This window comes from Python bivittatus, unplaced genomic scaffold (assembly GCF_059951505.1).
Source record: "Python bivittatus isolate LINGU-HERP-01145 unplaced genomic scaffold, Pbiv_v1 ctg000070_np1212, whole genome shotgun sequence".
Taxonomy (NCBI): Eukaryota; Metazoa; Chordata; class Lepidosauria; order Squamata; family Pythonidae; genus Python; species Python bivittatus.
The window spans coordinates 45154206-45175139 of record NW_028277034.1 but is presented as its reverse complement, the minus strand read 5'-3'; the positions used below and the strand labels follow the sequence as shown (position 1 = coordinate 45175139).

Sequence of the window (20934 nt, the reverse complement as noted above, 5' to 3'; positions counted from 1 at the left end):
TATAAACATAGAACAGGTATATTCCAAACTCCAACTGGTGAAAGGACAATAGAAGTTGATTGACCGAAAAGTTGGAAAGAAAATGGTTAAGATTAAGATCACCCCTGGGGCTGATATATGAATGGCTTAATTTTTCTGTTCTACATCAGGCAGATCTTCTGCATATGTATGACTTCCATATTATGTGCAACAAGGCAACTTATTTATTAGTATCAAGTCCTTGAAGCATCTGCTGTTATCTAGTTTCTGAATGTGGGGTTGAATCTCTGGAAGAATGAATATTTATAGCTATGCCTATCCTAAAGTCTGACATCATTTCCATGGAAAGTTCTTACTGCACCATACTAAGCCAAAGAAAGTACATTAAGTTTGCCATTAATTACGTATTAGGTTACTGCATGTTCCCAGCCACATACTCAGCATCCACATTTCTTTCACTGTTTTTTATGTCTCCCACCAATATAGTCATTAGACATTAGTAACTGAAACAACTTATTGCCTCTTAGCTCTCACTACAACTTCTTACCTGTCATTGTGGGTCCAACATTTCATCCAAAGGTTGAAATATCCAAGGGTGAAAATTATAGTACTGAATACCTTATCAAAAATACCAAATATCTATCTGTTTCATCTCAAGTGGCAATTCAAACGTTTTGGAGGAGTCTCAGAGAAGAAGGTATTTTTCCAGGCCAAGAAGCACTTTTAGCCATTGAATAGTATGCCAGGGCCATGCTCGTGCACTCTCTCCCTCTCGCTCTCTCTCTCTTTATCCACATGCACATGCACATACACGTACATATAGTGTGGGATAAGGACAAAACTTATTTTTATTTTATTTATATTTAATTAAAATTATATGTGTATATATTAGCATTCTATATAATTATATTTCCTCACAGTGTAAGCACTTAAAAAATGGAGCCAATTATCCAGAGAAATGGTGGGATACTCCTCATTGGATATGTTCAAGTGTAGACTGACAGCCATGTATTGGGGATACTTTAATTAGGATTCCTGTATTGGGCAAGCTTTGGATTCAGTGGCCTACATTTCTAGAGGAGATCTGGTGGCTGAACACAATGCTTTGGAAGTGATATACAGCCCTGAAAACTCAGGTGGTCTATGCCCTATGTTTCCTCTTGCTCTCTTGTCTATCTGTTGTCCTTCAACATGATTTTTTTTTTCTAATTCCATTTAAAAATCAAATGTCAGTGGCTGTTCTTGCACAATGTTGCAGTGAAATTCCTAAGATAATTAGAGGAGGAAATACTTCGCATCATCTAAATTCTTGTGCCAGTTTCTGAAGAGTAGAAAAATCTCTGTTCATGTCTTTTTCTGCCACAATCACAGAGGACAGCTCAAACGGGATTAGGCTTTCTACTTTGTGTTCCCAGTATTTAATGTAATAGAGACATAGGAAGATTTTTTTAAAAGAGAACAAACAAAAACCTTGAGTATTTAGGGTTTCTTTTCTTTTTCTTGTTCCTTTTCTTTTTTTCTTGGAGATACTGTGATATTCTGTGTTGGATGCAGTTAAGCTGCTTGTCTTATAAACTTCATTTCTGTTTCTCTTATTGATTGCCTTTTTCTTGAGTACATTGTATTTTTAATGGCTCAATGTAAACTTTCCTTTTTTTTAAAATTTCAACTGCCATGCTCCAGTTCATTTTGAGATGCCTGTTTCTTTGTTTCTTTGTCTTTCCTTCCCAGTGATTAATTCTAGAAGGAAGCAGCTGTGAATCGTAAATTGGCAATACAGAGTGACTCTGGGGTTATGGTACTTGGAGAGATTTTTGAAGAGGGGAAATAACAGGCGTCTTGTGTCATCAAAAGTTTAGAAGGAAGTTCCAATGCCAACAAAGGTGCCTTCCCCCTCTTTTCCCCTTCATTTTTCTGTATTCCAAAACAACAATTATTAACCATAATTGTTCTGTTATTAGCTTCAAATTGGCTTGGATTCAAGGAGATAGATACATTAATTTGTCTTTTAGAATACAATTCAAGAGATTGGAGTGCTTAAGATTATCTGGTGTAGTTAATTCATTTATAGCCATGTTTTCATCAGTTAATAGAATCCAAGTGGCTAACAATGTTAACAAATAAATTTAAAGAAAAATACGTATATATCAACTTACCAACACACCAACTTGTATAGCAAAGGCTTCTCATTTAGGTTGCAATACTTGGTTGATCTTTTCTACGTTTGGAAGCTGGGCATGTTTGGACCTGGTTTAGTTTTTGGATGGGAATCCTTGGGCTGAACAAATATTGAAGTAAGTTGAACAAATATTCCAGAAGAAATCAGTGACAGAAATCATTTCTGTAACATGGCCAGTAAGATTGCATGAATTTGTCCATGGAGATACAGTGACTCTGAGTAGAGATGTTTGTCTCTATCAGAAAAGTATAAGAGAGAAGGGACCTTACTTTCTTTGACAGAGAGTGCCAACACCTCAGAACAATTTACTGAGAAGACCTTTTCTCATATTTCCAAAATATGTGCTTCTAGTAGTCATAAGACTTGAAGAAGAGCTGATTGCAGTTAGATGAACGTGCGTACAATGGTCACCTTAAAATATTCAGGCATTTAAAATAAAACAAATGGAGTGTGTATACATATGTATCTGTGGGTAAAAACCAACTGGGAACAAGAGAAGCATGTCTGTCTGTCTGTCTGTCTGTCTGTCTGTCTGTCTGTCTGTCTGTCTATCTATCTATCTATCTATCTATCTATCTATCTATCTATCTATCTATCTATCTATCTATCTATCATATCGCTAATTAGTGAAAAGCAGAATATATTACAGTAGACCATTGTAAAGAAGAGAGTACACTTTGGGGACAGGGGACATCTTTGGTTCCACAATGAAGAAGTCCCTCTTGAACATCCCTGCCAGTTGCAGTTGAGAAGATGGAATGTGCTAAGCAAACTGTTCATTGATTCATAGATTCATATATATATATATATTTGTTGTTGTTGTTGTTGTTGTTCAGTCGTTAAGTCGTGTCCAACTCTTCGTGACCCCACGAACCATATCGTGCCAGGCCTTCCTGTCCGTCACTGCCTCCCTGAGTTTGCTCAGTTTCGTGCTCATTGCTTCAGTGATGCTATCTAACCATCTCATCCTCTGCCGTCCTCTTCTCCTTTTGCCTTCAATCTTTCCCAGCATCAGGGTCTTTTCCAAAGAGTCCTCTCTTCGCATTAGGTGACCCAAGTATCTGAGCTTGAGCTTAATTATCAATCCTTCCAATGAGCAATCAGGGTTGATTTCCTTTAAGATTGACTGGTTTGACCTCCTAGCAGTCCAGGGGACTCTTAAGAGTCTTCTCCAGCACCACAGTTCTATATTTATATATATATATATATATATATATATATATATATATATGTATATATAGTCCATAAATAAGATGGATTGATTTATTTAATGGCAATCCAGATTTTAAGTGCTGCAGTCTATACTGCTTTGTGGCTTAAATGTTTACTAGTACTTGTATTTTTTAAGGAATGGCTGATTAACTAGCACAAATGGATGGTTAACCTGTATTTTTAAAGTAACATTTTGTACCAGTGAAAAAGATTTTGAATGATTTTCAAAGCAGCCCCCATAGAGTATGTCATATGGTATATATCAAGGCACTGACAACCATGGCCAAATGTTCACTTTCTACAAGCCAGTGTAGTTGACATAGCAACTACACTGATGGGATCCAGTTATCCTGACTACAGTGTCAGGTGGAACTGAGTCCTTCCAAGAATCCTTCCAAACTATTTTGTTTGTTTGTTTGTTTTTTAAATGAAGAAGATACACTCCTTAGCAGAAAAAAGAACTGCCTATCGTTGGGTTGGAGGACTACCTGTCTTATTCAAAATTAAGTTTAAGCTTCTTGGTCCACACCTAGTATTTTGCTAAAATCAGAAAAATGTCCAAAACTTCTTTAATGCTACAAAAGAACAATATTATAAGCCCATGATACAAGCCAATAATTTTTTTCGGCATTGGAAATAAATATTTTATTTCACCATTCCCTCTGTTTTCCTTTTTACCCTTGTTCCCCCTCCAGTCCCTAGATTTCTTTATTTCAGGAGCCTGATCTGGGGCAGGAGCAAGGGGAAGCCATCAGGAACACTTTCAACCCTATGCACGTCCCTGAGAACCTACCAAACAATTCTTTCTTTCTGCCCCCTTGCAAGGGATGTGAATTGCAGCAATGGCTTGCACATTTTTAACTGCTTTGGAATCAAATGCTTATAAACATTAAATATATTGATTTCCAGATATAGAATTGTGGAATTTTTATGGTGTGTGCACTGAAGGGGATAACAATATGACACCTTATTATTCTGTCATTCCCAAAAGGATCACTGGCTTAGGTACATCTCTGCTTCCCCCGCCTATTTAAATTTAGAAATCAACTAGAATTGATATTTCTTTTTAACAACAAGTATATTTGGAAACATAAAATGTGATCCATCTGGAAGTATCCCAAGTTTGCAGGTGGAACTTAATTTTATATAGCTTCCACCCACACAAATGCAGTGATCCATGTTCCTAAATATCTCAGTATATTGAACGTCACTGTGGCAGCTGCCATTAGGAATATGACCAAGAATGAGTTCGTGGAAGCTATATGCATTATTCAAGCAGTGCAAACTATCAGTCCTGTCTGTCTGTCTGTCTGTCTGTCTGTCTTTCTACCTACCTACCTACCTACTTACCTATCGTCTGTCTGTCTATCTTAAATCATTTAAAATCTGTCAGTGCTTTCAGGAACATACCATAAGGCTTTTGGATTCATGTGTTAGGACTTTAAATAGAACATAAATACTTTTCTTCTATTCTGTGTAGAATCAGGTAATAAAAATATTGTATTAATTTGCAGTTGCATATCACATTTATCATTTCATCACAAAGGAATGCAAACTTATATAGTATGCATATATGTATGTGATGTGTATGTTCATAGATGCAAGCGCATGTGCGTGTATAGCCAGTTCGGTGTAGTGGTTAAGGTCCTAGCCTAGAAACCAGGAGATTGTGAGTTTGAGTCCTCCCTTTGGCATGAAAGCCAACTGGGTGATTTTGGGCCAGTCGCTATCTTTTAGCCCAACCCACCTCATAGGGTTGTTTTTGTGGGAAAATAGGAGGCAGGAGTATTAGGTATGTTCTCTGCCTTGAGTTATATATTAAAAAGGTGGGAGTAATAATTATTATAATAATAGAAGACGATCACAAAGTAATCAGGATCTGAAAATTGAAATTGAAAGATTATGGCATAAACTGGCAGTGGTGATCTCTGTGGTTATTGGCACACTGGGTATCATTCCAAAAAATCTTGGATGGCTCTTAGAAAATCTATACATTGACAAAATTTCCATCTGTCAATTAAAAAAGACCACACTGCTTGGATCCGCGCATATACCACATTGGTACATTACAACATCCTAGGTTCTTGGGAAGAACTCAATGCGAATGAAAGCCAACACCAGCTAAAGAATGGGCAGCTGTGATTTCATGTTGTTGTGAATAATAAGAATATCTGTCTAGCTATCTAGCTATCTATCTCGGGCCTATCATAATGTTTAAGCTTTCTCCCTTAGTGGCTTTCATGGTATTTGCCATTTGTTGCTGGGTGAATCTCTCTTGGAAAAGGGATAGCAGAAGAGGATTTTGATCATGTTTCCCCTCTTTGTGCAGAACCATTCTTCTGCATCCTTGGCTTTTGTTTAAAAGACAATTGAATTCAGATAGTAATCAATGTTTATGGCACCAGGTATGAAGGGAAAACTTCCTCTTTCATTTCCAGGCAGCTTCTGTTATCTAACTTAAAATGTCGAACATTTTTCAGTGAGCATAAAAGAGCAAGAGATACCATTCATAGTGCAGCCAAATATTCATAGTTTGAGCCAGATTTTGAGCCCAAGGGAATTACTGCTCAATTCTTTGGAGGAAAATGTTGACAGACTCCCCTAAAACTGTACTGGAAGTATATTTTAACACCCAGGTGTGCAATTGTGCAATGTATTTCAAAATTGCAATTTAAGGACAAGGTTTACACAGTTTTCATACTGAAAGGCAACCTTTGCTTTGTTTGAATTTGCAATGCAGATATAAACACTAAGTAGTCCAAAATGTTCATTTGCATTAATCATGCCTATCCTTCATCTAGCTATATATAAGCAATCAGCTGAGGTCAGTAGCAGACGGAATGGCAGGGGAAGGTATTAGATCAAAGGTAGCATTCATGTCTTACAAGGGCCAGAAACAGGTAGTATGATCCAGATCAGGATGTTAGCCAGATTCCTACGAGGCTACAGAGGCTGTAAAGTAGCACTCCCAGAAACAAGGTCTCTCATCCAGGCTTGAGACAGTTCTGTAGATACAGCAGGATCCTGTTGGCTTCTCAGAACATTAGCAGAGGCTATTATGAAAGCAACCAAGCCAAAAGCTCCATTAGGCTGAGGAGTCAACTCAGTAGGTAAAGAGAACTCACTTTGTGAATGCTCAATAAATCCTAACTGTTGTATGTTGCGTACTTCTTTTATTTCAACCCTAATCCTCAGTAAGTTCTGTGATAGACTTTGATTTTCCACCTCCTAAATCTATTTTGGATTGACAAGCTCCATTTTTTGGATTACAACAAATGGTTCTTGCTACCTAGTTAGCAGCTTGCATTCCTGACCAGCCAGATTTTTTTGTTTGTACCCTGAGATCTGAACCCAGACTTCAACCCAAAGGACTTCTATCGTTTACTCAAAGACATGCAGCCTTGTTAAAGTTCTCTCTTTGCCAGTGTCCAAGAGCCCCTCTGTTTTCTGGCCTCTGACCTCCCATTTTCCACTTGGAACTGTGTGCTGGAGACTAAGGTAGTAGATTTGTCCTTCCTTCCTTCCTTCCTTCCTTCCTTCCTTCCTTCCTTCCTTCCTTCCTTCCTTCCTTCCTTCCTTCCTTCCTTCCCTCCCTCCCTCCCTCCCTCCCTCCCTCCCTCCCTCCCTCCCTCGCTTTTCTTGGGGTTCTTCTATCCCCTCATTTTGGTTCTGACTCTAGGAGATTTTGCCTCTTGGGTTTGTCTTCTTCTTTGAAGCTATACGCCTGGCTCAGAGATGTGTCCTAATTCAGAAGGATTCTTTTGAGCATCTTCTATCCTGAGTCAGGATAGTGTTCTTGAACCAGGCTTCACATACTAACCAGACCTGATAGGACATACACGAATTGCTTATCAACTACTTCCTCTATCAGCTGCCATAGATTCTGGAATTGGGTTGCAACCATTTCATACATAAGTCCAGCAACCTAGTACATAACTCTGTAACTCCTTCTGAGCTGTAGGCATAATCTCTGAAACTTTTTTCTCTATCTGTGTGGAGTTACATTATATTGGTGCAGTATCACTTGCTTCAGATTGCCATTATCTTCCACGTTTCTAGCTGAAAGGCTACTGTATAGTTTCATGGCTTTACCTGTGAGACTGGGATCAAGTCTCATAAACCCAGGCCTCTTTGTCACAGCTTGAGTTAGTCCTGGATCTGTCTGCTTGTTTCTTTCTGTCCTCTTGTTACAGTCAAAGCATATTATGAAAAAGCCTTATCTACTCCCCCCTCTATTCTGGGTAAAGATGAGGTTCTAGTCTGAAGATCAGCCATGGCCATCGCCACTTCTTCCTCTGTTGCTGGAAGGGTCTGGTAACTTTGGATTTAGCACTAGGATTCACTGCAAAGAGCTGTCCGTCTCCCATATGTGCTGTGGCTCTGGGGTCTTGAGTTTGTAGCATATCTGATAATTCTCCCATATATCATATGAAGATGAGTTAGATGTGTCTCCCCCTCTTCTAGGGTGCCAACCTTCACTGGAAGCTAGCAGCACTGAGTAATCAATGAAATCCCACCTTTGCCAGCACTTTGTCACAGCCTTTTTGTAAGTTCTCAAGGTTTGATGGAATATACAGTGCAAAACACCTATTGATGCATTTTTCCCCTCTTTAATTAAACCAAGCAGCAATGCTTTCATTTTCAGCCAAGCTTTGCAAGTACAGTGGTACCTCGGGATACAAACTTAATCCGTTCCGTGACTCTGGGCGTATCCCGAGTTGGTCGTAACCCGAAGGAAATTTCCCCATAGGGTTCAATGTAAATCCGGTTAATCCGTTCCGCCCTCTGAATTTGGTCGCACCCCGAGGCAAATTTCCCCATAGGGTTCAATGTAAATCCGGTTAATCCGTTCCGCCCTCCGCCCGAATTTGGTCGCAACCCGAGGCAATTTCCCATAAGGTTCAATGTAATTACCGTTAATCAGTTCTGGCGTCCACGGACCACACGGAAAGCGGCCGGGCGCGGCGTGGTGCGGCGCGAAAATGGCCGGGTGCAGCGCGGCGCGGCGCGAAAACGGCCCAGCCCGGCGCGGCGCAGCGCGAAAACAGCCCGGCGCGGCGCGAAAACGGCCGCGGACCACGCGGCAGGGCCGGAAAAACAGCCACGGACCACGTGGCACGGGCGGAAAAATGGCCGTGGACCACGTGGCACGGGCAGAAAATGGCCGCGGACCACGTGGCACGGGCGGAAAATGGCTCGTACCCCGAGGCGGAGTTCGCAAACCGAGGTAAAATTTTGGGGCCAGAGCTGGTCGTAACCCGAAAAATTCGCAAGCAGAGGCGTTCGTATCCCGAGGTATCACTGTATAACTTACAACTTAGTTAATTGCATTCCATTGCCCTGTCCCTCCTCCCTCTGCTTCACTGATAATACAGTAGTTTGACTTTTTAAATTGCTTGGCAGAGAGAGAGAGAAAGTTATTTTTTCTTATTACCAAATGTAATAGTGTAAGTTTTCTCTAACTGTATATATGTTTGCAAGCTATCATATTGGCTTAATATAAACTTGTACTGTCCTATTTTAAAACACCAAACCCCAATTTCTTTCTACTGTAGAGACAAGAAATACTTATGGTCTCGATTTCTATAATGTGCTCACGTTCTGCTGCCATTCTGCTGATATATTTGTTTGTCAATCAGGAACTTCAGTTGGGTTTGAGAACATTCCATAGAGACCATGTTACATGAATTTTGAATTTTTTATACCCATTGTCAATTTTTTCTACTTTTTTTCTACTTAAAAAAAAGAAAGACATGAGGAGATACCTTTGTCATTCCATTTTAAAAAGAACCTTTTTCAAGGGTCAAAGAGTCACCATCAACAATACTACTTTTGTTTGGTATGTTTTTTGGTAGGGGAAAAAGATGGATAACTCTGGAGATTTTCATGAAAAGGAAAGCAAAAGTCATTTAATTTGAGAATGTAATACACTTGTGTTGTTGTTGTGCCTTTGAATTAGTGTTGACTCCTGGCAACTGCCTGGAATAGTACCTGCAGTTTTCTTGGCAAGATTTCTTAAGTGGTTTGCCATTTCCTCCTTCCTAGAGCTGAGAGACAGTGACTGGCCCAAGGTCACCCAGCTGGCTTCATACCTAAGGCAGGACTAGAACTCATAGTCTCCTGGTTTCTAGCCTGATGTCTTAACCCCTACACTAAACTTGCTCTCATAGTCCACATTATACTACTATAAGATAGCCTTTAAACATTCCCCCTGCTCCTAAGCTTTTCAAAGTGAAACCAAGATGTGGGTAAATGGTTGATAATAACCAAGTGAAGATGCGTTGAATATGGGATGAGAAATGCCCCTTGGAACAATGTATTACGGTTTTGTAGCATTGTTCTCAGAAGAATAGGTTGAGCATTAAAAGCCTTAAACCATCTCATAGTAAAATAATTGTGCTATGTAATACCTCCCACCTCAAATGGTGGAATAATTTAACTGGGCATTTGATTTACAGGTAGTCCTCACTTAATGACCCTAATTGGGACCAGAATTTCATTGCTAATCAAAGCAGTCATTAGGTAAAACATCACGTGACCGCACTGCTTAGAGACAGCAGTTCCAGTAGTTTAAGTTGCAGTCATTAGGCCAGGACCATGCACTTGTTAGGCCAGAGCTTCATGCTTCTCCTGCCCTAATATCCTTGCCTCCACTTCAACTCCCCCCACCTGCCTATCTTCCCCCATCTGTGCCCTTTTGGCTGCCCTGCAGACCACCACTGCCTACCACCCCCATCTGACCTTTGCCATCTTCTTCCTCCCACTTGACAAGTTGCGCCTGGCCGAGGCAGCTGCTGGCTCTTTGTGAGGGCCTCACACAGCCTTCCTGGAGCCCTGTATGGGTCTCACGAAGGACCATGTGATGAAAAGCATGAGTGGGGAGGATTCTGGAATGGAGCTTCAAGGTTACAGGGAAGGGGGAGAGACATTCCAGGGGAAGGATCTCCTCAGCCCCCAGATGGACTGTGTGAAAGTCAAGAGAAAGAGACTGGCCCCTCCCTAAGGGCATGATGGTTATAGCTGCTATTGTTGGAGGATTAGAGTTAGTCTGGCGAGATTCTGTCTGTTAGGTGCAAGCTAATAAAGAAGCTGAGCTGATTTCTGGACTGTCTCATGGTGATTCTTGGGCTCAACCTGACACCAGCAGTTGCCTCGGGCAAGTGTGCCTCAGCAGTGGGAGGAAGAGGATGGTGAAGATAAGCTGGGGGCAGCGAGATGCGACAGGGGTAGGCAGCAGAGTAGAGGATGGCCAAAAGATGAGGAGCAGAGATGAGGGGGAGATAGGTGGGTGGGGAGAGTTGAAGCACATGCTACAGTCATAAATGTGGGTGGACTGCCAAGCCCCCGAATTTTGATAACGTGATTGCAGGGATGCTGCAATGGCTGTAACTTTGAGGACTGGCAATAATTACGATTTGTTCAGCACTGCTGTAACTTTGAATGGTTGCTGAATGAATAGTTGTTAAGTGAGAACTACCTGTACTCCTAATTTCTTGGGAAAATAATTCTTAAGAGTGATATCCTAAATACTAGGAAGATTAACAAACCATGTATTGCAATATATGCAAACAGCCAATGAAATACTCCCATGGAAAACCAACTTGTGCATATGTAAGCCATTTTTTGCTTTGTTTTGGGATATGGCTCTGATTTTATACTGGTATATGGTAAAGCTGTGGCTTTTGAGTAATGAAGAGCAAACTAATTATGTTAATTTACACACTTAATTAGCTTATTGCTTTTTGTCTCCTAACATCTTGGTTGAAAATTAAGCTTTGATTCTATTAATTGATAAGCATGTTCACTTTTTGCAACACCTGTATGCAAGAAACCTTTGGAAAAAAGGGGGAATGTCTCATTCTTTCTTTAAATACATTCTTCCCAAGGATGATATCACTGTGCATTTTTAAAATTGCTAGTGCCATCTTTGTGGTATTGAGAACAATGCTTCCCTTCCCTTGCCCTTCCATTCCTTGTCTCCATGGAGTGCCAGTGTGAGAACGGCTTTCCTTCCACCCATAAGCCCATATGTTGCAACCCCTTGCACAAAACATTTCTTCCCCCACAGCACTAAAGGCCGTGGTTGCTTCGCCATGTGGTAGCAACCTTCCTTTTTTGATTTACTTGCTTCTGACGTATCTCTTGCAGGTGTGTATCCTCACACCATTCCATCAGTTTCAGATCCCAGAAAGCTCTTGCTCTTTAAGTTTCCATGGAAGTTATATACCATGGCAATCAACCTGTGCTGCAGCAAACCCAGAGCTAATCTCTGCATCTTGGAAAATTGTCTATTTCTTCATTTCTGCAGCAGAGGTGGACTCTTTGCCAGGATCCCATCAAATATTTGCTGGATTCAGCAAACTTATTATCTGATGTTCAACTCATTAAAAACCAAACCTTCCTCAAATAATAAATTATCTGTTCATCTGTGTGTGAATCACATGATAAGTACTAGTTACTTACCCTCAGCTGAAATTCTAAGTAGTATTCTGTGACAATTCCCCCTTCTATCTTGCTTGGTGCTGGGTGACCTCAGTGTTCTTTTCAGATTCTGCTATGTCTGTTTCAAGGACCAAAAAGATTCAGTGGGAGTGATGGTTACTTATGTGCTATGCATGGGCAGAGTTCCTTATAAGAAATTGAGTAAGCTCAAAACATTTCCAAATAGGATCTGCCCAGGTGTAAAACCCTTATATGCACTGATGAGCATTCAAATAACCATTCTTTTAATAACATGAAGATAATTTGGTGGATGACAATTAGGCAAAGAGAGGCAATTTAAAAAAGTGATGGATACTAAAATCACAAGACAGCTTCTTATTTTAAACACTCAAGGTGCATGCTACTTCAGGCCATAGCAGAATGCGTCTGGAAATCCCGCTAATGCTGAGCATATCTGAAAATGGATCTTGGAAATGCTTCTGAGAAGTAGCCTGACCTATAGTCTGAAATGTATCAGACATCCACTCTGTAATCTTACCCCATCCCTAGCCAGATACCATGCTGGCTAGTGACTCAGAAAACATCTAGAAAGCACCAGGTTGGAGAAGGCTGATGCATTCTTGATTCCAGATGTATAGATAATGCTGCTCTCACTATAGTCTCTTCCACTATGCCTGTGTGCAGATTTTGTATGGATCTTACCAAGATTGGGTTCTTACCAGGATATCCTCCCCATTGCTAGTTTAGAACTTCTCATTTTACATCTCCCACAAGAGAAGATGCTTTGTCTCTTCACTTGATATTAGCTCAGTTCAGATCTGAATATAGAAACACATAGAAGTCTCAAGGAGCTGTGTCTGCTGACTCCACCCCAACATCCTCATAAATTCCTAACCTCTCCAGGCTGTGTGAAAAGATCAGTAATGTCTGCACTTGCACACAAGTGGGAAATTCTACTTGACTGCAAACTCTTTTTCTCTATTACCTGACCTTTATGTGCATTCTTACACTTTTTTGCCAATCTGGGATCCGACATGATTGTAAATAAGTAATGTGATTTTCATTACTTTTCCTTTCTACAGGAATTTAAATTCTGAGTAGAACTTAGTTGACAACCTGCTTGCAATATAGGTTTGAAGTGATGAAAAATAAGCCTCTGGTTATACAGATAGAAAAGAAAATATTAAAGCACATGCATGCATCCACACACGTGTACCCCCCCACTCTTGAATCTGTTTAATGTAGTGCCATTGTTCTCTCACTTATTTATAGAATTGTCAAATATATGGTGAACGTTCAGTTATTTTTGATGGTTTAATCCAGCATTTTGGATTAATTAATGCTTCTGTGAAACAATCTTTTTTTTAAGGCAGATGAAAAGAAAAATTAAGGGTTTTCAGGCTTTTGAAAAGAATCAGTTATTCATATATTATGAGTTATGTTTCTAAAAACATTAAGTCTTCTTCATAGCTGGCCATAAAGTGGGGGCTTAACATAAAAGCCGTTAAAAAAAAATAACATCAGCTTTTTACTATTTAGTGTGATAATGGAATAGGATGCGGCTTGCATTTGCATTTTTTCTTCATTAATTGATCATATAAATTATATTATGGATGCTAGAAATTTTCAGCAATTTCATACAACTTTTGAATCATTCCTTTTTCAGGAAGTATGAAATTAGTCTAATTTTTTTTACATCTACTTTTCCATCTTATCATCTTGAATATTCATAAAAATTCCACCATATATCTTGACAGTATGATGTAGTATTGCATACTTTCTCATATTTTCAAAATTAAAATTTTCAAGTTATCTTTGAAATTCCCCATGAGAGGCTTAAAATTGGTTTGGAAGTTGTTGGGTGAAAGGGGGCAGAAAGCCACTGGTTTTTTACTGTCAAATTTCTGTGCTTCTTGGCAGTCAGAAGTGGAAAATGTTCATAATCACCTCCAACCCCAACCTCACCCTACATATGCATAATATCATGCCTGCTTTCCAAATATTCTATCTGTTGAAGCCTACTTTAATGAAACTTTATTGTGATACCCTATTTTTATACTACTTTATATGCTGCTTTTTTTAATGCATGTTTTCCCCCCTACTTTTTGTACATAGCCATTATTCTTATCTAGATATTTATTCCAAACTGTAAGGTAAATATTTTTTTTCCTTACAAATGTTTGACCCAATTTTCTTCTTACGCAGTGAGCTCACTTAATTTATTCCTGGCATGAGATACAAATGACTCTGTACAAGAAAAGGTCACTGCAACATTGACATCTAGAAGCATCTATGGGTATTTTAATTAATACAAATAAGAACATTAAGATAATAGTTTCATGGAAATTTGAAAAACAGTTTTATCTTAAAACATAACTTTTGTTCTGATGACAGGTTTTGTTGTTTGCCTTTTTGCATTAAACCAAATTTTGCTTAACTGCAATGTCTGCGGTCCTGATTCAGCTCAGCTAGAGCTCCTGGTCATCTACATCACTATGTTTGTTCCCTGGGCTGCTGGATGTTACAGTTCAGAATTATCAGGCAAGGTCAGTTTTTCACCCACCCATTTAAAGCAAGACTGGCCGACTAATTGCCATACCAGCTCGATTTATTCCTAGAAATGTCATTATCAGGCTCGTATGGTACTGTGGAATTTTAATTAAAATGTTGTTTTAAAGCTTCATGCGTGGTTCAATTCATAAGAAAAAAGGGGGGGGGACTCCATATAAATGCTGTATTTGATAGTATATATAGTAAGGAAAGTGACAGAGAAATGATCTTGAAATAATGGGGCATTCTCAATATTCCTCATTTTATGTTCAGTGCCCTTCATATTGTTTCATACATGTGAATACTATATATGCATACTTCGTCCATGTGTGGACTGAATTTTATATCTGGGATGCACAGACCCAATGATGACGGGCATCCAGTCTACCCCTGCACACTTAGCATTATAAAGTATACATGGAATTTTACACACACACATACATACATACATATGGAAGCCTTTTTTTTCCTAGTTCAGACTATACCTACAGAACAAATACATGTATAGTTGAAGCATAGGAATACAGACAGCAGGTATAGTCTTGCTTCTTTTGATCCCTGCCCTATATCCCTTCATTAAGTGACTGAACATGTTCAAGAGGGGCGCAAACTAAGAGGTGCATTGTGTTTAGAATCTTAAATACATAATAGTAAGGGTCATCCAATATGCTGCTTTAATTGGCTTCTCTGTGTAGTGATTCCTTAGCAACCAGATTTTTTTTTTTTTGGTGTGCATATACGTGTTGCTTAACAAATGTTTCTATAAAGAAAAATAATATTTCCAAAATCTTTGAAAATCTATCAACATTCCTGTTAACAGGAAAAATGTGTAACCCGATGAAAAATCATGGAACAGTTTCTATCAGCCAGTACTTGGACCATTACTGTATATGTATCCATACCCACAGATACACATAGTAAATAGGCTTCACTCCTTCTTTTAACTTGAGTTTTCACCAGGGATGACTTGGAATGTCATCATATAAAAACAGGCAATGAATAATGCTCAGTGCTAAAAGCTATAAAATGTGGAGTAACATGCACTTTAGCATATACTGTGCATTTTAATAATGTCTTGGCTGCCAGCCTGACTTACACATTGAAAGTATTAGCTCTTAAGAACGAAGCCTGAGCAGCTGGGAAAGCTCTTGCACAAGTTGGTTAGGTTTGGTTATTTAATCTTGGCTTGATTTAGGTCCATTGACTTTGGTCAGTTGAATGAAATAATCTAGATCAGGCTGCATATTGGCTTAAATCAGTTTTAGTCTAATATATATTCAGTGAGTTTCAAGAGAGGATAGGGAAACACATTCCACTGTAAAAGATAAAAGGTTCGTTGTTAGTATTATGGGTATTTAAAAAAAATCATGCAGCATAATTCCCACATGATTCCTGTCACTGGGAATACATTTATATGTGTTTTGGGATAAGACTGTTGATGGTGATGATGATGGCAATGATTTCATTGAAGAGATTTATATTTATATTTTGTTTTCTTCTTCAAAAAGACAAAATAAGCACCAAAGTAAGCACCAGAACAAATAACCAATTATTCTGATATACCTGCAACAAGCTAAAAGCAGCACCAAAAACAAATATATGCAGAAAGACTACTAACAAAATGAATAGCAAAATTGAATATTGGCTTGAAAAGAAGGATCATCCCTTGTCTAAACCTGTCTACAACCTTTCAAAGCCATCATGTCTTTTCCCAGGATCACACAATTGCTCCCTGTAATGGTATGTGGGAATGACCTTGGGAGACAAAAGAAAGAGATGCAGCTGAGACAACAGTCTGATAATGTCAGGTTCAGCCCAAGGAACTCAGAGAGACAATTCAGGAACAGTTCAGTTACTTTATTAGCTTACACCTGCTAGACAGAATCTTGCCAGACTAACTCTAACCCCCAATGACAGCAACTAAACACTCTGAATTCCTTAGGGTGGTGCCAGTCTGCCCTTCACTTTCACACGCTCTGGTTGAGGGCAGAGGAGATGCTTGGGATTCCTCTCCCCCTCCCTATGACCTTGGACCTCCGTGCCATGATCGTCCTCACTCATGTCTTCCATCACAGATAAACAAAATTTGAGTCTGAAGGAGAAGGGATAGTGAAAGTGGCTCAGAAGGGACTCTCCCTAGCTTTTGGGAGAGTAAAAGGGAGGGATGGGAGAGGTACTTTCAGGGTTCTGTTAATATAACCTTACAATAAAGACAGAACTAGTACTCCTGGCTGTGCTTCTTTTCTGGACTACCTCACAAGGCTGACCCTCTCTGCAACTCCCACATTACCCCAGGAGAAAATGCAGCTGCTTTAAGGAGTTACAGACAAGTATATGTTCACAACCTTGTGCCCTTTGAAGCATTACTTTGGAACTGAATCTGAAGCCCTAATTATTATGGCATTGAAAGCAATTAAAATAAGGCCTCCAAGTATGAACTTAAGCAGTAAGAAAACAAAAACAAAAGCAAAACATAACGATATAGCTTTTTTGGGGCAGTCATCTTGTGATCTCACAGAAAAACATTGCATTGTGTGTATTTAGTAAAGACTGGGAGTGTCTTATCTTATTCTAAATATAACTAAGCCTACACCCAGTTTTCTAAAAAAAATATGCTATATATACCTTTAGCAAGGGAATGGAAGCAGCCATGATAGAATTTTAATTGTAAAGTATTTTATCTGAGTATAAATTACAATATAGAGGCATTACTTCCCCTTCCTACTGATACAGAATTGAATTAACAAAGATATGCAAATTAGGGATGGGGAGATACAAATTAGTTTGCATTTGAATGAAATGTAATTAATTTAGCCTTTTGAATCAATACAGAAACCAAAACTTGGTTTCAGTTCAAAATTTCTGCTTTCTGAATTTTGTCATGTAGTTCATCTATTTTTTAAAGTTCATTACAGGAAAAAAAAAACTGCATTAAATGCTTTATATTTTACAAATTATGAAAACATTGTACATTAATCAAAACTACAACAATGAATAAAATATATATTTTCATTTTTACAAATGTGTTTCCTAGTTTGAGGAATTTCTGTTAATAGATTTGCAAAAGTAAGATACTGAATTTGACATATTTGCCCACCCCTTAAACAGATGGCCTCATAAAGTTAAACTTCACTGACACAAAAATCTTCAGACTAATTTGAGATTAATCTTCTTTGTTCTTATCTCACTGAGTACTTAGATAATTGGTGCAATAGAATACAATTACAAAAGAGCAGTTAATTAATACATATGCTCATATGAATTATAGAATATTATGCAGCTAGAATCTAATGGATGTTTTTCCTTGCATGTAATTAACTTTTAAACAGCTAATAAAGACTACTAAGCATTTATATGTTTTTAATTATTCCAAAACTAATATTGCATGTTACTGGACACCACAATGTCATAACATGGGACTCAATTGTTGTCCACAGGAGAGGGAGGAAATGCAAATTTCATAAGGTCATCATTTGTAGAATGACATCATGGCACACATGATGTCATTGAGGCTTCTAATAAATGTTTATGGTGGATCTCCTAATATCATAAAGTTTCCAGCTGTTAACATTCAGAAATCTAATAATTTTAGAAGAAATTAAGGGTGTCATAGAAAGGGGCAAAACTTAAAAAAAAAGAAAGAAACAAAACAAAACAAAACCTAAGAAATTCAAGGGGAAAATTTCCATGGTCGTTTAAAGAAACAATGGAGGAGAAACTGTCTCGGGTAATATTTTATGTTTCATACTGAGTTATGAATTTTCTCTTGGAAACAATTTTTTAAAATAAAATTGTTGCTATCTTGCCATATGCAAGATTCAGAATATGAATCTTAATAGTGAAACTAATTCTGCATTAGTTAATGGCATTAATATTTAGATTTACCACCTTGAGAATAAACTCTAAAACATGACTCTCAAGGCTGAAAAGTAAAACCATCTGGGCTTTTGCATTAACCTTTTTCAAACTTGCTTTGATTATATTTTCAATTAGATGTTCCAGGTATTACAAGGTTAGTATCCTGTTTTTGATTAGATTATCAGTAAGTGGTGTCCTTTTCTAGCAAAGAAACAGCCTTTGCTATTTTGTATTCATTCCCCATTGTAGTTTCTGCTCAATCATATATCAAAGATGTCTTAACTGTGTTTTTTTTTTCCTTCAGTTTAATCCATTTCATCCCAACTGTACATATAGTTTTCATATACACATACAGATGCAAATACCTAGGTGACAGTCAGAATTGAGAAAATTGTGGTAACAGTTTTGTATATGAGAACTGTTTGGTATAATGGTTTAAGGCTAAAAAACAGAAGACCATGAGTTCTAGTCCTGCCTTTGGCACAAAGCCAGCTGGGTGACCTTGGGCCAGTCTGTCTTTCAGCCCTAGGAAAGAGGCAGTGGCAAACCACTTCTGAAATCTTGCCAAGAAAACTGCATGGACTAGTCCAGGCAGTTGCCAGAGGTCAAGACTGACTTGAAGGCACACACAAAAGTTTTGCATATATGGGGACTTCTGGGGAAGAAATGGCAAACTGAAGATGGCTTCACTAAAAGTGGAGCCGATGACCACAGTGGAATGAAGAGCCAGCGAGTAGACCGGCTCTTCATAATTCCTCTCTGGACAAGGAGAGGAGATTACCCACAAGTGCTCCAGACATATGCTATACTGGACATACAAAAGAAACTGGCTGCTGTATTAAGAATTAAAAGGAATAAACAAATAACAAACTGAGAGGGTGATCTGGATAATTTTCCTGTATTGGATTTACAAATGAGGCTTGTTAAAGCGTTGAAAAAATTTGTGAGAAGGGACAAAGGAAAAATGAAAAGAAATCAAGTTCTAGGTCATTATTTGAAGAGACTAAAGATCAAGATTGTTAAAAGTAAAAGGAAGGAATATAAAGTTGCTTTATTTGATCAAGGTTAAAATTGGCATGTTATTTCTGGTAACCCTTAATGGACTTTTGCTGATCAGGACTGAAATGACAAGGCTTTAGGATTTGTTTATAGATAAGAGATAGAATATAGGAGGAAGAGATCCTTTGTTGTATTTTAAGAGAAAGTGGTAAGTTGCTAAAATTGTTTGTACTTGTCATGATAAAGGGGGAAGTTATTTCTTTATATATTTTCTTTTTCTTTATTATATTCTTATTTTTTCTTTCTTTTCTATTTTTCTATTTTTTTCTTTTCTGCACTTTATACTTTTTCTTTTCTTTTTTAGTTTGTATTTTTTTCTTTTTAATTGTAACTTTTAATAAGATTACTATAAAAACATTTTGAATATATGGGGAAAAAACATGCTACAGAATGTTCACACAGGAAGACATTTACTTTCTTTTAGCACAAAATACATTAACATTTATTGTCAGATCACTCAAATTATTTAGATTCTCCTGTTGTTTGACAACTTAATCAAAATGTTTCTGTGGCTGGTTGATCATATCCCACTGTTTGCAATAGGGACAGGTACGTCAATTCCTAAGTTTAGAAGGGAGCATATTACAGTCTTAGGCCTTCTTGCTGCCTTCTTTTTTTTTTTAAAAAAAATCAGCATTGTGATACATATATACATACATGCATACATACGTATGTACGTATGTACATACATACATACATACATACATACATATTTATTTATTTATTTTAAAGCACAAAGCACATGAAAGCTCCATATTCTGTAAATCCCAAACAGGCTTATCATAATCTTTTATCTATTATTACAGCTGTTGTTGTTGTTGTTATAACAGCAAAAAGAAAACCCAAACCCACCATGTGTATATTCTTTTCCCCTATGTTGAATCACATCATCCATTGTAACCTTCTAATGACACTGCCTAAGTTAACTGTAGATTCTCGCCACCAAAGGATGCCACCACTTCTTTCTTGATGCTAAGTATTAAAGCTCTAAAGTATAAAAGTTACATCCAGTGAGATCATTCCAGCAGCACAAAGCTTCTGCTGTTTTCAGAAACTCCATTTTCATTCTTGGGCAGTTGATTCCATTTTCACAATTCATTCTGACTTTGTTGTTATATATATGGTTTGTGCTGGCTCTTCCAACAGTAGCTTGCATAGCCTTTGGTGGAATACATTAAGAACACAGTACCATCCTTCATGCTTTCTTTACTAATGCTATGTTAGGTACAACTTTAAGAGGATCATAATTTTGAGTAGATCACCCTAGGAAATAGTGTCTTATCCTCTTAGAAGATACAGCCCAGTCCAAGCAAACTGAACCAAGATTCTTTCTAGTGTATGCATGTGTGTTCATGAGCATAATTTTTCTTTGTTATGATGATTAAGAACTAATTATGCATAATTACTGTGAGGCTCAGGCAACAACACCATTTATGTTTAAATTGTATGCAACCTGGCAGCATAATGCAGAAGGATAGGATGTATAGACAGATATTAGGAGCTTCTTGAGACAAAAACCCAAACCAAAACATACGCAAAGAATATGTATGTAGAAACAAAAGTGATTCTCATGGTCCAGTCTCTTATGTACTGTACACTGCAGTATTCCTGTTGGTCCTGTATCTACCACTCCACAGTTCCTCTCCTCTCTCTTT

General features: G+C 38.1%; 1 protein-coding gene across 4 annotated transcripts in view; it reads left to right on the top strand.

The window, feature by feature from the left end:
• The window catches only part of CCSER1 (coiled-coil serine rich protein 1), a 738752-nt gene that overhangs the window by 271153 nt on the left and 446665 nt on the right, over positions 1-20934 (top strand). The window lies entirely within an intron of this gene.